Genomic DNA, 25,067 nt, shown 5'->3' with positions numbered 1-25,067 from the left:
GCCCCCCCTCATCCCCTGACAGGCCCCAGTGTGTGACGTTCCCCTCCCTGTGTCCACGTGTTCTCACTGTTCAACTCCCATTTATGAGTGAAAACACGTGGTATTTGGTTTTCTGTTCCTGTGTTAGTTTGCTGAAAATGATGGTTTCCAGCTTCATCCATGTCCCTGCAAAAGACATGAACTCATTCTTTTTTATAGTTGCAGTCTTTTGTGGTTTTAAGTGAGCATTTTAATGATTCCATTCTTTCTCTCCTTTGTTAGCATATCAGTTATACTTTTTTTTTTTTTTTTTACTTTTTCCAGTGGAGCCCTAGAGTTTGCAACATACATTTACAAATAATCCACATCTGTTTTCTTTTTTCTTTTCTTTTTTTCCTTTTCTTTTCTTTTCACAGGGTTTCACTCTGTTCCCTAGTCAGGAGTAAAGACATGCAATCATAGCTCACTGCAACCTTGGGCTCCTGGGCTCAAGCAATCCTCCCGCCTCTGCCTCCCAAGTAGCTGGAGCTACATGCATGTGCCATTATGTCCAGCTAATGTTTAAACTTTTTCGTAGAAATGGGGTCTTGCTATGTTGCCCAGGCTGGGACATCCACTTTCAAACAACACTCCACACTATTATAAAGTGCAAGTACTTTATAATATAAAATCAGGAAACAACAGGTGCTGGAGAGGATGTGGAGAAACAGGAACACTTTTACACTGTTGGTGGGACTCTAAACTAGTTCAACCATTGTGGAAGACAGTTATATATTATATAATATATATTATATTATATTATATTATATATTAAATATAAATATATTATATATAAATATATTATAAATATAATATATAATATAAATATATTATATAATATATAAATATATATTATATAAATATACAAATATATTAAATATAAATATATTAAATATATATAAATATTAAATATAAATATATTATGTTATTATATATTATAAAGTGCAAGTACTTTATAATAACAAAATATTCCTAATTCTGCCTATTCATCTCTTGTATTAATGCTGCAATTCATTTCACTTATATATAAGCATACATCAGTATATATATGAGCATATGTAATTATATACATTGTTATAATTTTGAATACACCTATCTGTTAGATCAATGAAGAAGAATTAAAATTTTTATTTTACCTTCAGTTATTCATTCTCCAACATTCTTCTTTTCTTTATGTAGATCCGAGTTTCTGACCTACCATTTTCCTTCTCTTTAAAGAACTACTTTTAACATTTCTTGCACGGCAGGTCTACTGGCAACAAATTCCCTCAATTTTTGTTTGTCTGAGAAAGTATTTAGTTCTACTTCACTTTTGAAGACTAATCTCACAGGGTTCAGAATTCTAGGTTGATGGGTGTTTTTTTTTTTCCTCTCAACTGTTTAAATATTTCACTCGACTCTCCTTGCTTGCATGGTTTCTGAGAAGTCAGATGTAATTCTTATCTTTGCTTCTTGATCGGTGTTTCCCCCCATCTGGCTACTTCCAAGTTTTGGGTTTTTCTTTGTTTGTTTTGGAGACAGGGCCTTGCTCTGTCACCCAAGCTGGAGTGCAACGGTGTAATCACAGCTCACTGCACCTCAGCCTCCTGGGCTCTAGTGATCCTCCCACCTCAGCCTCCCAAAGTAGCTGGGAGTAGGCCACCATGCCTGGCTAACTTTTAAACTTTTTTTGGTAGAGACAAAGTTTTACTATGTTTCCCAGGCTGGTGGTCTTTTTTTTTTTTTTTTTATAGAGTCTCACTCTGTTGCCCAGGCTGGAGTGCAGTGGTATGATCTAGGCTCACTGCAACCTCTGCCTCCTGGGTTCAAGTGATTCTCCTGCCTCAGCCTCCCAAGTAGCTGGGACTACCGGCATGCACCACCACACCTGGCTAGTTTTTGTATTTTTAGTAGAAACCAGGTTTCACCATGTTGGCCAGGCTGGTCTCGAACTCCTGGCCTCAAGTGAGCTGCCCACCTCAGCCTCCCAAAGTGCTAGGATTACAGATGTAAGCTACCACACCCAGCAAGATTTTTTTTTAAATCTTTGATTTTCCTTAGTTTGAATATGGTCTGTCTAGGTATTGTTTATTGTTTCATTTTGGTATTTATCCTACTTGATGATTTCTGAGCTTCTTGGACCCGTGGTTTGGTGTTTATCATTAATTTGGGGAAAATTCTGTTGTTATCATTTCAAATATTGCTTCTGTTTCTCTCTTTTCTGATATTCCATTATGCATATTTCACCTTTTGTAATTGTCCCACAGTTCTTGGATATTCTATTATTTTTTGTCTTTTTTCTCTGTGCTTTTCAGTTTTGAAAGTTTACACTGTCGTATCCTCAAGCTGAGAGATCCTTTTCTTAGCTGTGTTCCGTCTACTAATGAGTCCATCGAAGACATTCTTAATTTGTTACAGGGGTTTTGATCTCTACGGTTTCTTTTGATTCATTCTTAGAATTCCCATCTTTCTGCTTACATTATCCATCTGTTCTTGCATGTTGTCTACTTTTTTCATTAAAATTTTTAATATATTAATCATAGTTTAAAAAAAGGAAAGAGGATAAAAAAACAAAAAACAAAAAAAAACACTAGTTTTGGTTTGGAGGATGCTACATTGCTCCCAATAATGGTCCCAGACCTTTCCAGTGGCATGTGTTGTATGAATTCCAGTGTGTTCTAAGCTCAGGTCCATCCTGTGGTGTGTGTGGGCTGCAGGAGATACAAAGAAGTGTGAACGCCAGGCCGAGAACCACTGTGAAAGCTCAAGGATTTCAAAGCCTCAGGCTTCTCAGCAGAGGGTGATGGCCCCAGAGATAACCGTGGAACCTCCATGGGCCAACAGGATGGCACTGCTTGCATGAGCGGTGGGGTAAGGACTGGTGCTTCATATCTCTTACATATCAGCCTCAGAATGACCGTCACTGACAAGTGAAAGCCAGCACCTCGGGGAAGGCAGGGTGGAAAGAGTTGTGTAACTAGAGGATGCTAAGAGCAGGGAGGTAGTCTGCCTGTGAAACAGGGATCGTGCCCTCCTGTTGGGGTCAAGGAACGATTAGAGAGGGTGATACCTGAAAAGTAGCTGGTACAGGATTAGTTCCTCATAAATGCCCGCTTTTATGCTGATATCGTGCTTTCATATTCAAATTATTTGGACAAGAAGGAGCAGCAAGTAAAATTAGTTCCATTTTATAAACTGGGAAACAAATTAGAGAGATTTAGTAACTGTCCTGTTTTTTCCTCCCCTATCCCACCCCAAGGCCAGCTCACTGTGCAAGTCAACTCGCTCCTCCACCATTGCAGTGTAATGGCTAAGATGTGAGCACTTGTATCTGACTGCAAAGAAGATTCACCATGAAACTTTGAACAAGGTAAGTACCTCTGAACTTCACTTTTCTCACGTGTAAAATGGAAACAACAGAACGCGTGCATTGTGAGGATCAAATGAGATCATATGTGCCGAGTGCACATAACTGGGCTATTATTTTTTTGTGGGGGACAGGGTCTCACTATGTTGCTCAGGCTGGAGTGCAGTGGCGCCATCTCAGCTCACTGCAACCTCTGCCTCCTGGGCTCAAATGATCCTCCCACCTCAGCCTCCTGAGTGGCTGGGACCACAGGCGCACACCACTACACCCAGTGCATTTTTTGTATTTTTGGTAGAGATGGGGTTTCACCATGTTGCTCAGGCTGGTGTCAAACTCCTGAGCTCAATGATTCATCTGCCTTGGCCTCCCAAAGTTCTGGGATTACAGGTAAGAACCACTGTGTACAGCCAAGCTGGGCTGTTACCATAGCAGCTTTGCCATGGTTCTTATCACCCTGCCTTGTAACAGCAAAGCTACTTGTCTTTCTCCTTCCCTAACTCCTAACTCCCCAGGGCACTTTCTCTAGTTTTCTCACTTTTCTTTCTGTATTTATCCACTGCTATTTAAAAGAAATATACATCTAAAGGAATATATAGGATGGTTTAAAGAATAACACCTACAACCAGGCATCCTGGCTTACGTCCACAATCCCAGCACTTTGGGAGGCTGAGGCGGTAAGATTGCTTCAACCCAGGAGTTCAAGACCAGCCTGGGCAACACGGTAAGACCCTCTCTCTCCAAAGGGAAAAACAAAAATTAGCTGGACGAGGTGACATCCGCCTGTAGCCCCAGCTACTCGGGAGGCTGGAGTGAAAGAATCACTTGAGGCCAGGGGGTTAAGGCTGCAGTGAGCCATGATCATGCCACTGCACTCCAGCCTGGGTGACAGAGTGAGACCCTGTCTTGAGAAGAAAAATAAAGAGAGAAAAGAACACCTGTGTACACTTTCTTTCTTTCTGAAATGGGGTCTCGCTATGTTGCCCAGGCTGGAATGTGGTTGCAATTTACAGGCTCTATCATACATCACTTCAGCCTCAAACTCGAGGGCTCAAGTGAACCTCTTGCCTCAGCCTCCTGAGTAGCTGGAACTGTAGGTGTGTGCCATGGTGCCCGGCTGCATACGCTTAAGAAACAGACATGTTTTGAAGCCCTTTGTGCCTCTCTCCAATCCCATCCCCATCTCTCTCTCCAGAAATAATCCCCTTCCTGAAGTTTCCTGGATTTTCTCTTTACCAAATACAGATGAATCCCCACAGCTATTCTTCGCCATTGTATCCTCCAAATATTGATCTTTATAGGAACTCAATAAATGTTGAATAAATGAAGGAATGACTGTCCTAACAGAACTTGAATCAAAACTGGGATTTTGACTTACTAGCTTTTTAACCTTGGACAAGCCTCTTTCAGTCTCAGTTTCCTCATTTGTAAAAAGAGAGCACAGATCCAATGCTCTCTGGGTTCCCTCCCAGCACAGGTCTACGATTAGCCAAGATGTTTCCTGAAGCTTGGACTTGGCATACACGGACCGTAGCAAGCCACTGATGGACGATATCAGAGCTTCCCCACTGGTGTGCTGTGGCTGCTGGTGGGCTCCAAATGGTAACGTGTCCCAAAGTATCAACCCTCAGTGCTTGGGGCAGCAGAATCTGACGGTTGGCTACATCCAACCACAAACCTCTTTATACCCCATGTGTGTTACAAGTATCTTTTCCTGTCATTTTCTCTGTGTACTAACAGGAAGGAGGTTGAGAAGCACTCAATTAGATTATTGGCTCGGGGTTGAGTGGGAGGCTGGATTTAGCCTATAAACCCACAACAATTTGTGGACACCCTTTTCTCCCTGTTGCCTCTACCTGCCCCATTTCGGAGGCCCACTGACCTACCGTCTAAGATGCCATATCAGTGTTTTCTGGTCTACAAAGCCACCTAGAAAGAGGAGATGGAGGACAGAAGTATCTTGATGCAAGAGGGACGAAGGAAGCCTTGGAGACAGTGGAGGCTTCAAGGCCCCACCCTCTGTGTAGCGGAACCCTCATCCAGGCTTCCCCACAGCTGAGGCTGAGGCAGGAATATGCCCCCAAGAGCAGACCTGGAGGGCTGTGTCCAGGGCTCCCTGCAGGGTGGCTGAGACTCCCCCCGGCCATCCAGCCCAGCTGCCTGGGCCCGGCCACAGCTGTTGGCAAGGAGTCTCCAGGTCTAAAATTAGCTCGGCTCTCCACCCAGGCAGCTCCATCATGTACTCTGGCAGACAGGGGCCCTGCGGTGAGGTAATGACTGGGGCCTGTCTGCCCAGCCTCGGGACAACACAGGGTTAGGAGAAGCAGCACAGAGCATTTCCCACTTTCCCACCGTGGCCAGCCTCGGCTGGGCACTGGAGAAGCCACGAGAAGCACGAGTGACTGGGTGTGGGCAGCTGGACTTCTGCTTTGCCTCTGATTTTCCTCCATGTCTGCATCCCTGGCGTCCACCCTGCCAGACCCTAAGGCACACCAAGGAAAGCAAACCTTCGCGGACAGCTTGATGTGCTTTTCAACTTGTTGCCACAGCATTGTGAGGTCAGGGCCATTCTTCCCACTACACAGAACGCCACGGGGATGCTCGTCACCTTAGCTGACCTAAGACAGTGACCCTGGGAGGAAGAACCCGGAGTTCCACCACTCTTCTTTGGAGGGGAAGCCTGCTTCCTCGAGGGGCACCTCTAGCGTGAGCTCCCTGCCGCCCTGAGGCATGGCCGTGACTCACTAACTCCCACCTCTCCTTCCCTCAGCTTCGGATGGTCTTTGTGGGAGCTGCCAAAATAAGCAGCCAATTCCATGGCCAATCCCTGGGCAGAAATCCCTCCCACCCCTGGCTAAGCACACAGCAGGGTTTCTGTGTTGGCTGCCGAGCGGGCAGGGAGAGATCGAGGCAAGGCTGAGAGGGACTGGTGCAGTCCTTGGCCCGGAAGGGCAGAGGAGGAGGCTGTGACAAAGATGACCACGGTCACCAGGGCCTGGGGAAGGGCCCCCAAGTCCCTGCGCCTCTCCAGCCAAAGGCTCCCCAGGGATGTCTAAGGACCATCATCCATGACCCATGCAACTGCACCCTCCTCGCAGCCCCCACCTATGGAGCCTACCCTTTGATTCTCAGGTGAGAGGAGGAAGGGTGAGGAAGAGCCGCGGTCCCAGGGATAAGGCTGGGCCGGGGTCCCACTCCCCGTCCTGCTTGAACGAGAAGGCGAGGTCACCAGTAGGAACCAGGCATCTCCCCAGGGATCCTTTCCATAGTCTTTCTCCAGCCACAGCCAACTCAGAACCCCCAGTGCTGAGACAAATGCCATTTTCTTTGAGAATCATGTCAGAGTCAGAGGGACCTCAAGAACCATGCTGTCGAGCCTTCTGTGTTTACGGAAAAGGAAACTGAGGTCTGGGGGGGCAGAGCTGGCCTGCTCAAAGTCACAGAGCCAGTTCACACAGAGCCAAGACTGGACCCCACAGAGCCGGAATCCCACAAGAGTATTCTTACCCTAACCATACGCTTAAGAGAAAAAGGACTGACCTTTTTTTTTTTTAATCGGTCAGTTCTGAATAGAACTCCCCATCCTGGTTGCTGCTGGTAACAAACTCCAGGATCCACTGCACTTGGACACGAGCAAACACGAGAGACAAATCGCCCCACCACGAAAGGCCTCTGCTGAACACGGTGTTCCCCTCCAGCCTAAATACTCCATGATTCTACAACGTGGCTTCTGCCGTCCTGCTACGGCTGGTCTCAGTTATCACAGTTCAACAGTGACTCTCCCTGTTCCTTGGCCACACGTGCTGGTTTCTTCCCGGGTATCATTCTTCTGGACTTTTTACCTGCACCTGACAGTTGGTCAACTTCGCCCTTATCACGCGTCCTTAGAAGTAAGATCCCCCGCCCCATATTTCCCTAACTTCACTTTGTTTCTCTTCTTGGCTAACTGTAGGGGACCAAAGGTCCCCTAAGTATATCCCCTTTTCCTGCCAATGACCAGATTCAAAGTCCCACTGCCCCTACCCAGTTTGGCAGTCCAAGAACAACAGCTCAGGGAAGGGATCTGGGCAGAGTGGGGCGGTGACACCATCAAAGCCACAGCCATCACCGAACATGGCGGCACGTGCTTGTAACCCAGCTACTCTGGCGGCTGAGGTCGGATGATGGCTTGAGCCCAGGAGTTTGACACCAGCCTGGGCAACATGGTGAGACCCTGTTTCATTAAAAAAAAAAAAAAAAAAAAAAAAGGCCACAGCCATGAAACAAAACACCTTCAGCAACAGTTAAGTCACTTCAGAGAGACTCTAAGTTGTCTCTTGTGGCCTGCTGAGCTTCTGAACGCTGCTACATCCCCGACCGGGAGCTGAGTCAGAAGCCTTGACTCCTTCAGGACTTAATAGGTTTGTCGGTGCCAGCTCCCTCCTGCCTTCGTTTCCCCTCTCTATAAAGGAGGCTGTAACCTCTGTCTTCCCAGTGAACTCCAGGATCCATCATGCTCGGGGGGTGTCATTTTCCACTTCCGTTGTCCATAAGGACACCTTCCCGGATGGGTGGAAAAGGACAAAACTTCCTTCAAGGAGAAGAGCAGTAGCAACCTCTGAGCCTAAAGGTAACCACAGCCGTGACTTCCCAGGAGAAAAGTTCTACGCAAAAACAAGGTGCTATTGTTTGCCTGCCCTTCCACCCCTTCCTTCGCAAGACTGGTTCATGAAAACTGCCGGCTGGAGAAGGTGCTCACCACCCTGGAACTTTCCAAACCTTCTCAGAGATACAAAGAATCAGAAAAAGATAGAAAAACTCTCTCTTAAGGATTTTTTTTCCCTTTGAAAAAGCTGCTAGAAGAATCACCACTGAAAATATCACAATAAATTTCTATATCCCAGAAACTGAACTTCCCTCTTCTTTTTTGTATTAACAAGTACCTTGGGTAGTTTATACCCATTTCTTTTTCTCAAAATGGTAAATGTTGACTTCCAATTTGATAGCTCTTGCTTCAGTTGATAAATACTTCCCCAAAACAGACAGGTGGCATTTCCTAAGCAACCTAATTAAAGCTTTACTACTGTAGAATTTTCTTCATGCAAATATTTTTTCAATTTTCATGCATCAAAGCAAAATTGAATTCCTATTCAACAAGCTAAATCAAGACTGAATATTATTGTTTTTTTAACCTCCTCTGTGTAATCTTTTTTTTTTTTTTTTTTTTTTTTTTAAAAAAGACAGAGTGTCACTCTGCCACCAGGCTGGAGTGCAGTGGTGCGAACATGGTTCACTGCAGCCTTGATCTTCTGGGCTCATGCAATCCTCCCACCTCAGCCTCCCAAGTAGCTGGGATCACAGGTTTGAGCCACCATGCCCAGGTAACTTTTAAATTTTTTGTAGAGATGGGGTCTTGCCATGTTGCCCGGGCTGCTCTAAAACTCCTAGGTGCAAGCAATATGCCCACAGCGGCCTCTGAAAGTGCTGGGATTGCAGGCGTGAACCACTGTGAGCACTCTGTAATCTTCCAAACACGTTCCGAACCTATTTGTTGCTACCTCTCTGCAAGTTTTCTTTAATCTGTCACCCATTTCACTTTTTACCCTCACATTGCCAACAATGGACTTCCATTTGCTAAGCAGAACTAGGATTATGAAAATATCTGTCCTCGTCAACTTGTATATTTCTACACAGGGAGACGAATAACGGAGAAGACAACAATGTTTTAAATACATCATGAATCTGTCTACCAAAGGGCTTCATCATTTGTGTGTTCCAGGATTCTTTTGATTTAAAATCAACTCCATCTATTCATTATTTCCCATCCCTTCTCAATTCAAGAAAGTGAGATAGGAAGTCATGACTCCATTTGCCTGTTATTTAAGAAGCTATACACCGGAATGGGCTGTTTCTCAGGATGGGAGTGCGCAACAAAGACCTGTTGGATGAAGAATGTCAAGCCTTGGCCTTTCTCTAGCAATGTGAGAATTAAATTCAACATCAGCAATAGCTTCTCTGCAGGTTACCCTCCACCATCAATGCCAACGCAGGGTGTCAATGCATGGATCACCACTAAAGGCAGCTGAGTTGGGAACATGCATGATCCACCCCCAACCGAGTGGCAATAACTTCAGCGAGCTCACTGGTAAGAAAAAACTAGATCAACAGACTTGAGGTTGGTCTATATGCGTCATAATATACTATCAGATTGCTAGGGCGGTTAGAAAAAGAAAGGAGCTTCCCCGACCTCGTGAAACGCAGACATTAAAAGGAGGCAACCTCAGCAAACAAAAAGGGAACGAGCGAAGGCGAGGGGTGGGTGGCATGGGGTGGTGAAAACAATCGTCTAGGCACCAGGAGTCCTACAAACTGCTACATGGGCAGGTTGATTAAAGCTCTCCAGGCTTTAAATTCTTCACTGGTAAAATCAGGAGGCTGGGTAAATAGATAACATTTTAAGGGGCAGCTTAAGTCAATCTGTAGTGACTGCCTGGTGAGCAATGTTGAGACGATGCTGAGACTGCACCTGAGCTCAGTAAAAGAACTTCATGTTCTATTGGAGATGTCTGCCATGGGCCTAGAATAAGAAACGCAGGTATAATCCATCTCAGAATTTAAAATCTCTGGACTTCTGCTTTGCTTTTGATTTTCTTCCATTCTGCACCCACGGGGTCCACCCTGTTGTAGGATTCTTTGACATGTGAAAGTCAGCATGCTAAAACCAACCACAACAGAGACAGAGGGTCTTTAAAAGCTAAGTTATGATAAACAATAGCACCTAACATCTACTGCATGCATCTTCAAATCAACATTCAATTCTGGGCACATACTAGGTGCTCAGATAAGCATTTCTTTATGTATTTTTTTTTTTTTGAGGCAGAGCCTTGCTCTGTCACCCAGGCTGGGGTACAGTGGTGTGATCATAGCTCACTACAGCCTCCAATTCCTATGCTCAAGCGATCCACCTGCCTCAGCCTCCCGAGTATTAATAACTAGGATTACAGGTGCACACCACCATGCCCAGCTAATTTTTCTTTATTTTATTTTTTGGTAGAGATGGGGGTCTTGCTATGTTGCCCAGGCTGGTCTTGAACTTCCAGCCTCAAGGGATTCTCTTACCTCGGCCTCTAAAAGCGCTGGGATTACAGATGTGAGCCACTGTGCCCAGCCACCAGCTAACACTTATCAAACACTATGTATTAGAAACTGTTCTAAGTACTTTATCTTTATTATTTCACTTAATCGTCACAACAAAAACACAATGAGACAGGTACCATTAATAGTCCCATTTTACAGAGAAGAAATGGGGGCATATTGAGGCTCAATAATATGCTCACTGAGGCACAGCTTACCAAGGACAGGAGCCAGGGTTCAAAGTCAGGTAGTCTGACTTCAAAGCTTCTCACCACTATGCCACGATAAACGAAGGAAGGAATGGAGGAGCCAAGACAGCAGCAGATGGCCTGGAGGGCACAACAGCAATGCCAGAAGTTAAGGCGGCAAGGATGGCCACGTCCACATGGAGGAAACACGGGCACAGCGAAGCCTGCGCCGACTCGATTCTAAGAGAACTGCCTGCCTCTTCCAAGCATTTCATCCATGCTGTGGAGAGAGTGAAGCAAACCGTCCTAACCAGATACTCTGGAGCCACCTTTGGCTTCTCTAACAACCCAGCTGGGACACACAAGACCAACCCAGATGGAGGAATGAAAGAAAGTCAGTGCCCAATTGTAAGTTTCAGAAAAGTGAGGTGCAACAGAAGTTCCAAAAAGAACGAGGTCAGCTGCTTCTAAAATAGTTGAGGAAGGCTTCAGGGAAGAGATGAGAGAAAGGGATAAGCAGAGTTTTGAAAGGCAAGCAGAGGGATGCCATGAGACTGGAGAACAGCAGGCACAGGGCGAAGGGGAGGCACGGCAGAGCCCAAGGGAAGACCAAGCCCAGGGAGGAGACCCCACCTCCGCTTCTCCCGGACAGGAAGTGAGGTGAAGCTACTGCTCTCTGGATGGCTGCTTCCAGATGGATGATTTAAACACTTCTCTGCATCTCCCAGCAGCGGGCTCTTCCTGGCTCTCTTTCTCCCACCTAACATCTGTCCCCTGCAACTAGAGGAAGGAGATTTAATCAGGAGAATATTCCCAAGTCATCAGACTCCAAGAACTTACCACATAACAGGCACTGGGTAAAGCTTCAGGCAGCGTTCTTAACTAGGGATCCACGGGTAGGGGTCAGAGGCCCGTGTACCTCCTCCCAAAATAGTATGCAAAATATACAGGAGATGGGCAGACTTCTGAGGACAGGGTACACGTTTCTTCATCAGATTCCTTTTTTCTTTTCTCTCTTCTCTTCCCTTCTTTTTTCTTTCTTTTTAGATAGGATCTCACTCTGTCACCCAGGCTGGAGTACAGTGGCGAGATCATAGCTCACTGCAGCCTCAAACTCCTGGGCTCAAGTGATCCTCCCACCTCAGCCTCCTAAGTAGCTGGGACCACAGGCATGCACCACCACACTTGGCCTTTTTTTTTTTTTTTTTTTTTTTTTTTTTTTTTTTTTGAGACAAGGTCTCCCTCTGTCACTCAGGCTGGAGTGCAGTGGTGCAATCTTGGCTCACTGCAACCTCTGCCTCCCAGGCTCAAGTGATCTTGAGCCTCCCGAGTAGCTGGGACTACAGTAGTACCACCACTCCCAGCTAATTCTTGTATTTTTTGTAGAGACAGGGTTTCACCATGTTGCCCAAGCTGATCTTGAACTTCTGGACTCAAGTGATCTGCCCACCTCGGCCTCCCAAAATGCTGGGATTACAGGTGTGTGCCACCATGCTTGGCCGGGCCTAATTTTTAAACTTTATGTAGAGACAGGGTCTTGCTATGTTGCCCATGCTGGTCTCAAACTCCTGGGCTCAAGCCATCCTCCTACCTTAATCTCTCAAAGTGCTGGGATTACAGGCGTGAGCCACCATGCCTGGCCTCTTCATCAGATTCTTACAGATGTATGTGATCCACAAAAAGTTAAAAATCTCTCCACAAAGAGGGGAAAATGCCCAGGTCCAGTACTCTAGAAATTCGCAATCTCACGGGGGAAGACAAACAGACAAAAATAACTCTGATGCAAGGCTGACTTTGGTAAGTGCACTAATGGAAGTGCGGAAAAAAATGTGAGGGAGGGGACGGGGTTAATGCCAGTCTGGCTTTCAATAGGACATCCCCCATCCCCCCATACTGGTTTTGGGATCTGGGTTTGTGACGAAGAAGAAACAGCCACGATCATTTTCTGCCCAGCCCAGACAGTCTTTAGCCAGCACTTCTTTCTCAAGCACTCCTGGTAGAAAACTCTAAGTCTGAGGCTGACTCTATTCCTGCCAGCGAGGTGAAGGAGGACATTGTTTTCAGGACAACAGGATTGGGAAGGAGACGCTTATCCTGAAAACCAGCAACGACTCTGCTCTACAATTTTTCCCTCTTCCACCCAGCTCCCATTCTCCAAATTCCTGAGGTCTCTGTAATCCTGACACCTTTTGGTGTCATGTCCTCCAGCCCTCAGTGACCTGTCTTAGGAGTCATCTGTCTGGGAGAGCCCCCTCAGCCTCCAAGCCAGTGCGATTATTGCTTCTTTTTCTTCCCAGATAGCATCACCATCTCAAATCCCGATCTGTTTGTTTACATCATTATCCTGTCTCTTCCTCACCAGAAACGCATGCTCTGTGATGGCAAAAGCTCTTTCGACTTCTTCCCCCTGACCTCCCGAACACCCAGAGCACAGCCTGGCACATAACAAGGGCTCAGTGAACACCCTCTGAATGAACGAGTGTCTGCCTCCCCCCCTCTGAACGAACGAGTGTCTGCCTCCCACCCTTTGCATTCTCCTGTAGGACCGCCATGGTTCCAGAGAGGAAAGTGCAAGGACGAATGAAGGCATGTTTTTCTCGGGAGACCATTTCTGAGATGCTGGGTGCACAAGACAATCCTTATTTAAATGATCGTGGCAGAATACATATATGCAGCCAGAGAACCATGTATGAAACCCGTAACTTTGGTATTCTATCACCTTCTCCATCAACCCTACTGCCAAACTCTGTCACGTCCTGCCTTGACATGTCTCAGCTTTCATCTGCCACTCCTTCCAGCCAGGCACTCACCAGCCACCCGCTGGGTCACTGCGGTAACCACCTCACTACGTCCCAGCCATCCTGCAAACTCCCAACAGCCTAATCAACCTACAGGCACAAGTTCCCGGGATGTAGAAGGGGTTGGTAAGTATTTAAAGGCAGTGGGGTGGCTCACGCCTGTAATCTCAGCACTTTGGGAGGCTGAGGAAAGAGGATTGCTTGAGCCCAGGAGTTCAAGACCAGTCTGGGCAACACAGTGAGGCCCATCTTTACAAAAAGTTTAAAAATTAGCTGGGCGTAGTGGTGTATGCCTGTGGTCCTAGCTATGCGGGAGGCCAAGGCAGGAGGATTGCTTGAGCTGAAGAAGTCGAGGCTGCAGTGAACCACTGGACTCCAGTCTGGGTGAAAAAGCAAGATCCTGTACCAAAAAAAAAAGTGTTTGAACAATTAAAGTACAAATCAGTGGATGAAAAAAAGAAAACACTCCCTCCATAACAAATTCCTGCTTTAAACAACTTATGTTGGCTGGACACAGTCACAGTGGCTTGTGCCTGTAATCCCAGTGGTTTTGGAGACAGAGGCAAAAATGTTGCTTGAGTCCAGGAGTTTGAACCAGCCTAGGCAACATAGTGAGACCCTGTCTCTACAAAGAAAATGTTAAAATTAGCAGGCACGGGCCGGGCGTGGTGGCTTACACCTGTAGTCCCAGCACTTTGGGAGGCCGAGGCGAGCGGATCACCAGGTCAGGAGATTGAGACCAGCCTGACTAACATGGTGAAACTCTATCTCTACTAAAAAAAAATACAAAAAATTAGCCGGGCATGGTGGTGGATGCCTGTAGTCCCAGCTACTCGGGAGGCTGAGGCAGGAGAATAGTGTAAACCCGGGAGGCGGAGCTTCAAGACCAGCCTGACCAACATGGCAAAACCCCATCTCTACTAAAAATACAAAACTTAGCTGGGCATGGTGGCACATGCCTGTAATCCCAGCTACTCAGGAGGCTGAGGCAGGAGAATTGCTTGAACCTGGGGGACACAGGTTAGAGTGAGCCAAGATCACGCCACTGCACTTCAGCCTGAGTGACAGAGCGAGCCTCTGTCTCAAAACAAAACAAAACAGTCACTAAAATGAAAAAATGGGCTAGGGGTCTCTCCTCATTTCTCTGCCCATTTTCTGTGCCTGTGCAATGCCCCTGCCTTCTGCTGTTGGAAGGCTTCACCTGGGATGTGCTCCCCGTCTCCATCGCCCTGTCCCAGGCCCTCTACTCAGCTAAAACGGAAAGAAAGAAGACCCGGGACAGAGAGGGCGTACTGCGCTGTGTGCCTGGTCCACGAGGGGATCCTCCACGTCCGCACTCCTCCTGCCCACCTTTGCTAAGAGGTGCTGGTGAGCAGTCGGGACCAGCTGGCTGGTGACGGAGGTGTGCGTGAGTACACGCTGCACACATTCGTTTGAAACTGGGCTTGGCAGGCAGGGTGGAAAGGAGCGGATCAGAGGATTTGTAAGAAGATCTCAGCAGGGAGGCCTTTAATCTTTGAGGCAACTGCTTGTACGGAGGCCATGGTGTCAGAGATGACCTTGGAGGCCAAAGCGGTCAGAACTACTGGGAGAGCTGCCATCTCTTGGTTCAGGCAACTGAGCCTTGAAAGGCCAGCGCCAGAATGTCAAAGATACTTTCTGACTGTCCCTTTCACCCCTTAGCAAGTTCCAAATCTACTCTCGCAGGGAAGCATCTCACTCCAAAGATTATGGAACTGAAGCCCTCAAAAGGACAGGAAATTAGTTACAGGTAAACTGATTTCCTGGAAACAGGAAACCAGGCAAATCAGTTACAAAGCTAGGATGTACAAGGAGATAACTGGCCAGGCACGGTGGCTCATGTAATCTCAGCACTTTGGGAGGCTGAGGTGGGAGGATCCCTTGAGCCTAGGAGTTCAGGACCAGCCTGAGCAACATAGTGAGACTCCATCTCTAAAAAAAAAAATTTTTTTTTAAATAAAGAAATAATGAGATAACTGCCAGGTGTTCCTGCCTTTTAGTCTCAGAAATCTCAGTGTGTACTCAGGGGCACGCAGCAGAATGAGAGGTTATCGCTTCCCAATTGCTGTGTTTCTGTGCCCTGGTACGGCCCCCCAGATAGCTCTCATTCTCAGCAAAATCCTTGACTCCTAACCAGGCCCCCACCCCTAATAAAAATCTCTGCCTGGGATGGAAAGATGCAGGCATTGCTGAACATCATGGAGGAAAAACGTGATTGAAGAATGTGTATTTGGTGGCAGGTGCTGGGTATGGATGGCATAGTGATGCTGGGATACTGGACACAACTGTGTCATGGGCTGAGAAGTTTAAGAAGTATTGGCGGGGGCCGGGTGCGGTGGCTCAAGTCTGTAATCCCAGCACCTTGGGAGGCCGAGACGGGCGGATCACGAGGTCAGGAGATCGAGACCATCCTGGCTAACACGGTGAAACCCCGTCTCTACTAAAAAAATACAAAAAACTAGCCGGGCGAGGTGGCAGGCACCTGTAGTCCCAGCTACCGGGGAGGCTGAGACAGGAGAATGGCGTGAACCCGGGGGGGCGGAGCTTACAGTGAGCTGAGATCCGGCCACTGCACTCCAGCCTGGGTGACAGAGCGAGACTCCGTCTCAAAAAAAAAAAAAAAAAAAAAAAAAAGAAGCACTGGCAAAAGGGCCAGTTGAGGAATGTGCCTATTTGCCCCCTCCTGCCCAGCCGTTCTCTAATTCCTATCAGACTGAGAGGGAAGAGATAAGAACCAATATCCACTGAGCTCCTAATATGTGCTATGCTCATAAATCTCATTTAGTCATAAAGAAAGCTCTACAGGAAGAGCATTACGGCTCCACTACCCAGATAAGGCTCCTGAGACTTAGAAAGGAATAAATACCTTCTACAAGGTCTCACCATTGGTGAGTCATAGAGCTTGAACTTGAACCTTGCCCTGTCTTCAAACTCCAGTTTTTCCAGGAATTATCGATGCTTTTCAGTCCACTCAGTCTGCCACACAAAGTGAATGCTCCATAAACATTTTGCTTTAAGTTTAGAATGAATCACTTCTGCAGCCATTCAAGGTTTGCAAAATAAATAAAGATTGCAAAATACCCCACACTCAATTTCCTGAACATTGATACATAAAATCCTTGGTCGGCCTGGAATGTCATTTCTCTATTTCCACTCCCACCTCTCTCTATTCTCTTCCATTTCTGGGCCCTCTTCTGGGTCACAGAATGTTAGCTGTGCAGACTGAGACACACACATAGCCTCTGCTAGGGACCACAAGAACACAGTTTCAAAGAAGAAATGGGTGGAAGAGACAGACCAAGTCTATCCCCTGGGCAGGGATTCTCAGCTGTTAATAGAGGAGCTGGATCTCTAGTTTGTGACTTTATGCATCCAAAAGCCACAGACTGGCAGCGGCCACAGATCTTCACGCTGAGGTGTCCTTGCTGGCGCGAGACGCTTCCTCCCAGACCTTTGCAGGGACGGGTGCCCACATGACAAACCAGGTTTCTGGCCTTCCTAGCCAGTCTCTCAGTTGTTCTCTCAGTAATGTCAAGGATGAGCCCAATTTTATTGAATTTGCCTTGTACAGTGTCACTGTTTTCAACAAAAGTGGCTCAGGCCCCAACACCTGTCAGTAAATTCTAAGCTTTTGGTAGTCATCTTATACGGAAAGATCATTCATTTGTGGATGTGATTCAACTTTTCAGCACCTAAATAAAGACCCCCCAAAAAGGTCAGAGCAATACTTTTTTCGGCTTTTTAAGTTTTTAAATCCAGACTTTTTGTCTAAGGCATCCTGGAATCCAACATCTGCTTATCACACTTCATTTTTTCAACACTGTCTAGGTCAGAGTGGTGACATTTTAGGTGATTGTTCGTTTCTTCTTCATACTTGTATGTATATCATAGCACTTTTGTTGATTGATTTTATGCCTTGATTTGCTCCAGGAAAAACTAAAGTAGCTTACAATGACCATAGAATATAAGATGACATAAACTGGAAGTAGTTGGTTGTGGGGGTGGGGAGATAAAACAAAGGTACAGTCGGCCAGACGCAGTGGCTCACGCCTATAATCCCGGCACTTTGGGAGGCCGAGACCGGCAGATCACGAGGTCAGGAAATCGAGACCGTCCTGGCTAACACGGTGAAACCCCGTCTCTACTAAAAAATACAAAAAAACTAGCCGGGCATAGTGGCGGGCGCCTGTAGTCCCAGCTACTCGGGAGGCTGAGGCAGGAGAATGGTGTGAACCCGAGAGGCAGAGCTCACAGTGAGCCAAGATCGCGCCACCGCACTCCAGCCTGGGTGACTGAGCAAGACTCCATCTCAAAAAAGAAATAAACAAAATAAAATAAAGGTACAGTCATAAAATTAGTAGAAAAATACAGATCATAAAATCCTTTACACTTTTCTCCAGGTGAAGACAAAACTGAATCCTAAAGCTTCCTAGTAACCAACACGAAGGGAGCAACCAGAGTGATTATGCAACTTGCGTGACCAATAAAAATTAAAACAAACCGCTCAATAGAAGCACAGCTATTTCTAAGATCAAGACCAGAAGAAACACGTTTAGAGGGTTCCCATATGTGGATGGGCAGCAGTTCTCAATTCCACCCTGGCAGAGCGCTGCTGGAGGATTTCAGAGACTGTGTATCCTACAGCCTTGAGGCCCCTGGTCTTCCTCGGCCGTAGGTTGTTTTATTCCTGATGCTGTGGTGCCTAAAGGCAAACAAGTACTTTCACAGGGGTTAATGTAGTCCAGATACACAGCTGTTGTCTAGTATAATGAGCACGGATTATTTTTATCCTTATTTTATTTATTTATTTACTTACTTAAGACACCATCTTGCTGTCACCCAGGCTGGAGTGCAGTGGCGCAATCTTGGCTCACTGCAACCTCTGCTCCCCAGGTTCAAGCGATTCTTGTGCCTCGGCCTCACGAACAGCTGGGACTACAGGCGCCGCCACCACACCCAGTTAATTTTTGTAGTTGTAGCAGAGATGGGCTTTCATCATGTTGGCCAGGCTGCTCTCGAACTCCTGACCTCAAGTGATCTGCCCACCTTTGGCCTCCCAAAGTGCTGGGATTACAGGTGTGAGCCACCGCGCCTGGCTGCATTATTTTTATAATCATAAAGAATGTCGGCCGGGCGTGGTGGCTCAAGCCTGTAATCCCAGCACTTTGGGAGGCCGAGGCAGGCGGATCACGAGGTCAGGAGATCGAGACCATCCTGGCTAACACGGTGAAACCCCGTCTCTACTAAAAAATACAAAAAACTAGCCGGGCGTAGTGGCGGGCGCCTGTAGTCCCAGCTACTCGGGAGGCTGAGGCAGGAGAATGGCGTGAACCTGGGAGGCGGAGCTTCAGTGAGCTGAGATCCGGCCACTGCACTCCAGCCCGGGCGGCAGAGCGAGACTGTCTCAAAAAAAAAAAAAAAAGTCATTTGTCATTTTAAAATGAGGCCGAACACAGTGGCTCACTCCTGTCATTGAGCCCAGGAGTTCCAGGCTGCAATAAGCTAAGATCACACCATGGCACTCTGGCTTGAGAGACAGAGTAAGACTCAGTCTCAAAAAACACTTTCATTAATTTAATTTTTAAAATGGTTACTAAAAAGAGAACCACAATCTGTATTATTCCACTTATATAAAAGATTAAAATATGCTAAATTAATCTATGCTGACAGCAGTGATTCATAGCGTCCCCCCGTGTGGGTGCTGGGGTGCTGGTGATATTCTGTTTCTTCATCACGGTGCCCATAACACAGGTATTTTCAGTTTGTAAAAACCGCTCATCCAGCTTTCTGTACATATACTTGAATAAAAAGAGGGACCACAGCGACGATTTGCATGTTTATTTTCTTAAAAGTTGGTCAGTATCAGGCCTTTTGTAGTTATGAAATAAAGAACATGTTGAACATAAAAATAATTTATATACTAAAATATTACAAGAGGCCGGGCGCAGTGGCTCAAGCCCGTAATCCCAGCACTTTGGGAGGCCGAGACGGGTGGATCATGAGGTCAGGAGATCGAGACCATCCTGGCTAACACAGTGAAACCCTGTCTCTACTTAAAAAATACAAAAAACTAGCCGGGCGAGGTGGCGGGTGCCTGTAGTCCCAGTTACTCGGGAGGCTGAGGCAGGAGAATGGCGTGAACCCGGGAGGCGAAGCTTGCAGTGAGCTGAGATCCGGCCACTGCACTCCAGCCTGGGCGACAGAGCAAGACTCTGTCTCAAAAAAAAAAAAGTATATATATATATATATATTCATTTTTGCCTCTCCAATGGATACTTCTAACACTCAAAGTAGCACTTGTTAACTTGAGTCTGTAAAAACGTAAAGGTCTGTCACACTTTGCTCAGAATATATAATATATGCAGCCCAGTGCCCTTTGGAACCACTATCCAACTATTCTCACCTCTTCCACTCGCATTTTTGTATATCGGTTAACATGTAAATCTATTAATTCTATGAATCACAAGGTCAAAGAATCGTCTGTAAACTCCAATGTCTGGTTGGCCTAGTTGAGACCACATAATCTTTACACATCACGAAAAGCGCTTGTGGAAAATAAAAGCGTAGTTCTTGAGACTGGTGGAACGCTGCGGAGCAGAACTACACGGTGAGTCGCCAACTCCAGGAACAGCCTCTAGGACCCCTTCCGAAGCAAACTCTGCTATGTCGGCTACTCTGCTCTGCTCCATAAAGCTCAGCACTAGAGGGCAAGACCAGGCTCCATGGCCTGGAAAATTACTGCAGCACAGTTACCAGAAACCGGCACGGAAGCACTTTCAGAAGACCTTGTGCTACAAAGCAGTTATCACCATGCACAGCGTCCGAACAACTCCCAGGACAGGGAGTGGCAGACAGCCCCAGCACCACCCAGCAGGGGAATGGGACCTCAACTCAGATTCAGGGTCCCTGGGTAGTAGGCAGGGTAAAGATGGCAGACGCACTGCTGAGGTTCCACCGGCCACGTCAGCACAGGGACCGAGAGACCAGGGAAAAGACAGACTCTAAACATGGGTAAGGTCACCTATTGTCAAAAACTGCATTCCTCGTATAGGCGATGCCCAAAGAAAACACGCTTACGATTAAAAAAAAAAAGAAAACCATTGATGTCTTGTCGCTTATCTTCTGTATTTGTATTCAAAGGCTATTGCTGTGTATACGTATTATGGTACAGGGAACAAGAATTCCTAGGTTCTATTATTGGATCAGTCCCTGATAAACACAGTATCTGCCAGTGGAAAATATCAGGTGCTTGGAAATTCAGAGCTGACACATTCATAACCAGAAGGTACTTATCTGAGCGCCTAGTGTGTGCCCAGAATTGAATGTTGATTTGAAGACACACATAGTGGCCTGGTGACTGGAGTATCAGCATAAAGAGAGGTAAACAGGACACGTCAAAAGGAGCTAGAGGTTCCCTGGGACAGAGAGGCAGCCCAGCCAGAGCCGCATGAGACACAGTCCCTGCCCACAGGAGCACACAAGGCAGTTGTGCTTGTTGCTTCACTGGGTTTCAACTCCACGCCACACTATCCCTCCTCTGCCCACACATCTGTCTCATGTGCTTCTCCCTCTCTCCCTGCCTGCGTCTCAGATTACTGCTCTGCCCTGTATTACCTCTGTTACTGGAGGGTTTGTATCCTTTCCAGATCCAAATGGCTGTGGTGGCCAGGGCTGCAGTGACTGCCTCACACTGTGGATGTGCCTCCCTCAGCCCACTCAAGTCAGCCAGAAGTCACAAAGGCCAACCAGAGAGATGTGGTACAGACAGAGGCAGGGCAATGAAAACCAGTGACTTCCTGAGCTTCAGAATACTTTGGGATCCAGCAAGTAATCCTGGCCCTTAAATGGGAGCTCTAAAAGAGGCCAGTACATGCCATCCTTCTGTCTTGGATTCGAGCCCAAATATCATCCCTTGGCTCTGAGATATTTCATCTCTAGAAACCAATTTTTTTTTAAGTGGAGTCTCGCTCTGTCACTCAGACTGGAGTGCACTGGTGCAATCTCAGCTCACTGCAACCTCTGCCTGTCAAATTAAGCAATTCTCCTGCCTCAGCCTCCCCAGTAGCTGGGATTACAGGTGTGCACCACAACGACTGGGTGTTTTTTTTATCTTTTTTAGTAGAGATGGGGTTTTGCCATGTTGGCCAGGCTGGTCTCGAACTCCTGACCTCAAATGATCCGCCCACCTCGGCCTCCCAAAGTTCTGGGATTACAGGTGTGAGCCACCACCCCTGGCCTCTAGGCCAGAACTCTGCCTTCAAATAGAATCTTTGCTGATCCAATATGAACAAATGGGTATATAACTTGTTAAAACCTGCCTAATCGGAGAATCTTTTTTTTTTTTTTTTTTTTTTTTTTTTTGAGGCGGAGTCTCGCTCTGTCGTCCAGGCTGGAGTGCAGTGGCCGGATCTCAGCTCACTGCAAGCTCCGCCTCCCAGGTTTACGCCATTCTCCCGCCTCAGACTCCCGAGTAGCTGGGACTACAGGCGCCGCCACCTCGCCCGGCTAGATTTTTGTATTTTTTAGTAGAGACGGGGTTTCACTGTGTTAGCCAGGATGGTCTTGATCTCCTGACCTCGTGATCCGCCCGTCTCGGCCTCCCAAAGTGCTGGGATTACAGGCTTGAGCCACCGCGCCCGGCCGAGAATCTTTAACTTCCAACAACAATTTGTTCCCAGGGCTGCTTTTCAGCCAGTACATACCAGGATAGCCATACCACTTATTAAAACACCGAAATTCTTATGCATGTGTTAGAACAGTGGCTGCCCCAGGCCCTCTGAGTGTCCCACTGCCACCTGGACCCCTCCCCAGGACAGCTTCATTATCTAGCCGCTAAAGAGTTAATGTTGGGCCCAACAAGGGGAGCCCAACATTAACTGGTTCAGGACCCTGTCCCAGAACCACCATGCCACACCGAAAGTATTGTTACCCTTACCTGTCCCATTCTACGATGCTACCGTATTCTAAAACTTTCAACCGCTTTCTACCAGCTACTGAATAAACACCACTCTGCAAGGTTTCTATTCAGCCTTCCACACATAGCATCATCCTCTGTTCTCCTTATACCCTCTGTTTCGCCAAACTCAGCTGCTCAATATTCTCAAACACAAACTTTCCCCGACGCTGGGTCTTTGTGGACGTTACTCTTTCTGTCTGGAATAGCCTTTCTGTATCCACCAAAATCTAACCAACTCTTCAGAATGTCCCCAAATGCCACCATTTCCATGAAATAATAGTTCATGGAGAGCTGTGCCCCCATTTTGAGAGGTGCCACAGAAACATATGGGTCCTATGTTTGCGAAACTCAATGACTGCTTTATATTACAACTATTTTGATATAGGCACCTTAGCTTTCCCCCTAGACAAAGCTGCAGATGCTGGAAACCACGTCCTGGTCATCACACCTACATGGCTTGGCACAACCCCTGGCTCAAGGTATGCGCGAAGTAAATATTTGTGTACATGAATGAGTGAACAGTCCTAATTCTTTTGTCCACTTTCTATTTGTTAAGGATTTTGCTTGTTTTTCTCTGAAGCCACTCCAGTTGTGGTTGTATCTCCTTCTGCACATGGATCCAAATTGTACACCATCCACATCTTAAACTACTGGGTTATTTCATGAAGATAAAGAAGGAAGTATGCTCCCCTGTCATTACTGGTAACCCTGGAGTTTGTGACTGCCATCTCTCCATACTCTTCTTCCAGCACCAGATCCAGCACAGGGACAGGCAAATGAAAGGTTGCTGGTAATGGGGGCTGGCCTTACAGCTGACAGGGAGCTGTGGGTGGTGGAGTGAGCTGGCAGGGATTGCTAGAGAGGGGAGGCAGGGTGGTTTGCTGGAAAGCAGAGCCAACAAGCTGGTTCTGGTTGCTGTGGTTGAGGCCAGGGGCGCAGGGCTGGGAGGTGCAGTTTTACTACCCTGGTTCCTGTTGGTATCCACGAGTGTGGAGCTGGGAATGCTAGCAACCCCCTTTCCACCTCTCCTTTCCCAATGCCTCCTGCCCGGCTCTCCCTCCAGAGGAAAAGCTCTGAGCTGGGAATGAAACCCACAGGAAAAGAGGGAACTTTGATGCAAGATGTCTAAGCTTCTTAACAACAAAAGGATGGGAGACAAGGAGGCAGACACCACAGCTCCTGTCTAACTCTCATTCCACAGGGAAATCAAGAGTATAACGGACAGCCCAGGACAAAAAGACACCCTGCACAATAGACGAATTTCAGGGTTCTCAGGAGAGAGGACACAAGGTGCATCAGTGTGCAAGCTTAGCCTCCTGTTAAAAACCATGAGTAAGGAAACCGTCGATTCCGGAATAGAAGGCTGGGGAGAGTTTTCTGGATAATTGGTTTGGAAAAGAAAACAAAAAATAAGGAAACCCAGTCAGAGAGTTAAGATTCATCTGAGAGGGGAACCCAACAGACTCAAGAACTGATGGCTCGGAATGAGACAGCCAACAGGAGACAGGCAGAGGTCGAGGGCCGAGTGTAAGATTATGACTGTGGCAAACGAGATCCAGGTTTGAGAAGAAAACACACCTGAGCTAAAAGAAAAGTGAGGAGAGGGAGAAAGGGAGGTTACTGATTCCAAGGTCACAAAGCAACTGCTTTCCTCTCTGCTTTTAATTTGTGCACAAGATCCCACTGGTTAAACAAAATGATGGCTACACTGGGAACAGGTGTCGCCTCCCAGGCCCCCACCCACACACACTCCAAAGGAGCTCATCCATTTGGGCCTGAGTGGCCATGGCGGGGGAGAACAGACTCATTCTCTGTCTTTCAGAAGGAAGAACAAGGCCCAGAGGAGGGAAGAATTCGCTACAGGCAGGCAGACTGTGGTCACCAGAGGAAAGCACTCTGCTGTGTGGAGCCGTGGCCCCGGCGTGGAAGCTGTGGCTTCCTGGTGATGTGCGGAGCTCTCTGGCCCTGCAAATGCTTGCGCGCAGATCAGTCTTAGTATCCAGACTGAAAGACACCTTGGAGACCATTTAGACCAAAGTCCTGATTTTCACCTGAGAAGCTGTCCTTTTTCCCTCGACTCCCCCGCTAGTTAGTGGCAGAGCCAGTCTCCTCCAACTCGCAGCCGGAATTATTTCCATCACCACAGAAAGGTTAGGCCATAAATACACATTTCCAACCTGAACCAGCTCAGCGACTGTCCCTAGTAATTCTGTGTCTTTGGCCACAAGAGAAGGCACAGCACCACACCCAACTCTGGGTAGAAAGCTGACGACAGGTCAGAGGCACAGTATCTTCTCCGCAACTTGCTCAGCCACTGTCTGAGCTTCCCGAAGCGGGAGGGAAGTGAAGGCACGGGAGGCCAGGTGTCAGAACTTTGAACCTCGGCTCCTCGGGTTTGGGTTGGGCACCTGGTAGTAACGGGCGTTTCTCCATTGCTTTTCCCAACTATTCCAGGATCTTTTACAGCCCCTGATACTGAGTTTTACTTTGTTAGGCCCATCCACAGTACGTTGAAAACCGCCTCGCACAGCCATACCTACTGATGTCAAAAGGCAAAGAGACCATGCTCTCCTGTTTTCCTAGGAGGAAACTGAGGCACGGAAATACTAAGTGGCTTCGGCTAAGTTAGA

General features: G+C 47.1%; 1 protein-coding gene across 3 annotated transcripts in view; it reads right to left on the bottom strand.

Moving 5' to 3' along the window:
* Window positions 1–25,067, bottom strand: part of B4GALNT3 (beta-1,4-N-acetyl-galactosaminyltransferase 3) — a 101,126-nt gene that overhangs the window by 74,475 nt on the left and 1,584 nt on the right. The window lies entirely within an intron of this gene.

This window comes from Chlorocebus sabaeus, chromosome 11, assembly GCF_047675955.1.
Source record: "Chlorocebus sabaeus isolate Y175 chromosome 11, mChlSab1.0.hap1, whole genome shotgun sequence".
Classification (NCBI taxonomy): Eukaryota; Metazoa; Chordata; class Mammalia; order Primates; family Cercopithecidae; genus Chlorocebus; species Chlorocebus sabaeus.
Note: the sequence above shows the minus strand (reverse complement) of the source record. Positions and strands in the feature narration are given on the sequence as shown.